The following is a 3,873-nucleotide window of genomic DNA, read 5'->3' as shown; positions in this document are numbered from 1 at the left end:
TATTTTTTATTGAAATAATTTTTCAAGTCTGAACTCATAATTTATTTAACAATATTTAAATTCATTTCATTGATTTTTTAAGTGCATTTTTCTAATCGACCAATACCCCACCATGTGCAGGTTCCTTGGGTTAGCTCAATTATAAATACCATACGTACCTTCCCCCAATTCCGATACATTCATTCAAGCAACAACCAAAAAGAAGAAAGAAATTCTGTCATTTTCTTTGAATACATAGAAAAAGAAAATGGCTGATAATGAAGGTTCTATAGGGACTTCCATGCATGGAGTCACGGGCAGAGAGCAAACTTTTGCCTTCTCGGTTGCATCAACTGATAACAATATGGCAAAATTTGCTCTACCCGTTGATTCAGAGCATAGGGCCACAGTTTTCAGACCATTATCATTTGCTAAGCCTCACATGAGAACTTTTCACCTTGCTTGGATCTCCTTTTTCACTTGTTTCATATCTACTTTTGCTGCTGCGCCCCTTGTTCCCGTCATCCGAGATAATCTCGATTTAAAGCAAGCGGATACTGTAATGCCGGTGTCGCTTCGGTTTCTGGAAGTATATTATCCAGGCTGGTTATGGGTGCAGTCTGTGACCTAATTGGTCCAAGATATGGGACTGCATTTCTTCTGTTGCTATCAGCCCCAACTGTTTTTTGCATGTCTTTTGTTTCGGATGCCGAGGGGTATTTAGTGGTTCGGTTCATGATCGGTTTCTGCCTCGCGACGTTCGTTTCGTGTCAGTACTGGACGACGATAATGTTCAGCGGCACGATCATAGGGCTTGTCAATGGATGTGCTGGTGGATGGGGTGACATGGGTGGTGGAGTCACTCAACTCTTGATGCCCTTAGCTTTTCATTTGATCAAACTGGCGGGTGCAACCCCTTTCATGGTCCTAACACTAGGCCAAGACTTGCCTGATGGAAACCTTACAACCCTTCAAAAAAAGGGTAAAGTTTCCAAAGATAAATTCTCCAAGGTAATGTTTCTTTGAACCTGCTATCATCTATGACTAAATGATCCCGCAAATTTGATGCTGATTTGCTTCCTTTTGTCAGGTTTTTCGATATGCTGTCACAAACTACAGAACATGGATCTTTTTTCCTCCTTTATGGGTTCTCAATGGGCATTGAATTGACCATTAACAATGTCATCTCAGGATACTTTTTTGACAGGTACTGAATCTTATACATAAAATAAGAAGAAGAAGAATAGTCGTATATGCTTAAAACTATTTGAGTTTTTTTATGTACAAACAGATTCAATCTAAAACTCCACACGGCTGGGACTATAGCAGCAAGCTTCGGCATGGCCAACTTCTTTGCTCGTCCCTTGGGCGGCTATGCCTCCGATGTAGCAGCAAGATTGTTCGGCATGAGAGGCAGGCTATGGATCCTTTGGTTCTTCCAAACACTAGGAGGTGCCTTCTGTATCTGGCTTGGCCAAGCCGATTCACTTCCCGTTGCCATCTTAGCAATGATCCTTTTCTCGCTCGGGACACAAGCTGCATGTGGTGCAACTTTTGGGGTTGTACCATTCGTTTCGCGTCGATCATTGGGACTAATATCCGGTCTCACCGGCGCCGGAGGGAACTTCGGATCTGGTTTGACTCAGTTAGTGTTTTTCTCTAGCTCGAGTTTCTCGACGGCCACCGGCCTTTCGTTGATGGGAGCCATGGCCGTTGTTTGCACGATACCAGTTGCGTTTTTGTACTTCCCAAAGTGGGGAAGCATGTTTCTTCCTCCTTCGAAAGACCCTCTGAAATCCACCGAAGAGCACTATTACATGTCGGAGTGGAGTGAGGATGAGAAACAAAAGGGGTTGCATGAAGGAAGTGCCAAGTTTGCTGAAAAACAGCCGATCCGAACGTGGGAGACGGGTCGGTAACGAGGTTTCATCTGCACCGACTCCACCAAGCTCCACACCGGTCCACGTTTAATGTACATTCAATTAGTATGAATCGACATATAATTAGCAATAAGTCGAGCGTAGCTAAAGCTGAGGTTATTCAGAACTGTTTTCTGAGTTCCCTCCAATTATGTACTTTTGTTATATTAATGAAATTTGAGGGGTTTTTTATCGTATATAAAAAAGTTAAAAGTTACCGACCAGTTGGTCTAGTGAGATGAGGCACTAATCCTTTAAGCAAGGTCAAGGGTTCGAATCTTGACGGTTACGAATGAAGTAAATTGGGTTATGAAGGTCTTCCTTACCTCTGCAATACTCAATCCGAATTAGGCGTTCATTAGATCGAATATATATAGTTATACCAAAATATTAAAAGTTTCCATTCTTTTTCCATTCAGAAATTTTAATTTGACGAGGTTGGGTAGTTAAATTATGTCATTATTATATCATCCTACAAATTCTAGGTTCAAAAGTACTTAATCATACAATATTATATATTTCTATAATTATATTGAATTCAAAAGTAAATATAATTTAGTAGTCCGAGAGGGGACTCCTGTCCATAGGAGAAGTGGGAAGCTCTTATGTACTTGGTATCCTTTGGACCTTGTGACGTTAGTAAATGGGCTGATGGTCAAGAGTAGGGTTAGTGGCTAGGTATCCAACTTGGGGTATGTTGTGTTAGTTCAATACGTTCAATTTACTTATTTGGTGGAAAAATAAATTTTTTGCTCCAAAATCGCTTATTGACGATAAAAAGCAATGCCAAACAATGCATCTTTTGTTATTAAAATGCGTTTAGAACTGGTCTTTTAACTCAACTGAAAAAGTTGAATATTTCAGCAGTTGCGGTGAGAAATCTCGTTTAGAATAAAAAAAAAATTACCATGCTTGTTATCGTAATATTAAATTTGCTTTAGTATGTTTGTGTCTTTTCATTCTCTTTTTTTATTATTTTTTTCATTTGTTGTCCATAGACAAATTTTAATTTAATTATTTTTTAAAAAATTGTTAATTTATTAATTTAAAATTATTTTTTTAGTTTTATTAAAAAATTAAACTAACATTAGTGATTTTTATAGTAATATTAAAAAAATGTTAGTGATTTTTAACATTATATACGTTAATTTATTTTTAATTTATAATATCATGTCTGAAATGAATATTTTGTCTTCTCAAAAGTACTTTTTTTTACAACAATACCAAATACTAAAATTTTAAACTCAACTTTTTAAAATTACTTTTAAAAGAACTTTCTTACAACACTTTTCCACAACAACTTTCAAAAGCATGTCAAACTGAAGTGACTGAATAAAATAAATTATTTTATTTGAGCACGAGGATGTATCGAGGATTATATTTCATTTTGGAGTAAAAATATCAAAGATGTATAGATTGTTATAGTGTTATGATGTTGTGTTCGGTGATTTGTTGGACCGATTCAATAGCACACTAGTGGGTTGATATAACATAGTTTAATCACGAGGATAACTAAAATAATATTTTTTTAAGATTAACGATTCTTTAAATTTTCGATTAAAAGATTAATGATTCTTATGCAATATCAGTTGTCCCTCTTTTATATATAAAAGAAGTCAAAGATTTATTTGGATACAAATTAAAGATTAGAATACCAATTAAAATGTAAGGGTTTATTAGCTCAAGGGCTTATCTGAATAAACTAAAAAAGATCAAGGGCTTATTAATATATTAGTCGACAAAAAGATAACTTCACAAACAAAAACAAGTATGCAGAATTGAATAAGAGGATTGAAGTTGATTTTGCCCAAGTTGGTGGAGAAATTGACTGAAATATATGATAAGCTATTACAGTTGTTTTAGATGAAATGTACGTTTTCTTCTTGCTGTACAGATAAATATAAAACAAAGATAAGGTACCCTAAGATTAAAGGAATTGCTCATTAATTCAACTATAAATTTTTATTTCCAAACG

General features: G+C 35.9%; 1 pseudogene; it reads left to right on the top strand.

Moving 5' to 3' along the window:
* Nucleotides 1–233: 233 nt before the first annotated feature.
* LOC120114544 lies at nucleotides 234–1,950 on the top strand (annotated as a pseudogene).
* The last annotated feature ends 1,923 nt before the right edge of the window (nucleotides 1,951–3,873 follow it).

This window comes from Hibiscus syriacus, unplaced genomic scaffold, assembly GCF_006381635.1.
Source record: "Hibiscus syriacus cultivar Baekdansim isolate YM2019G1 unplaced genomic scaffold, ASM638163v2 tig00110234_pilon, whole genome shotgun sequence".
NCBI lineage: Eukaryota > Viridiplantae > Streptophyta > Magnoliopsida > Malvales > Malvaceae > Hibiscus > Hibiscus syriacus.
The sequence above is the reverse complement of the archived record's forward strand: the minus strand, read 5'-3'. Positions and strand labels throughout refer to the sequence as shown.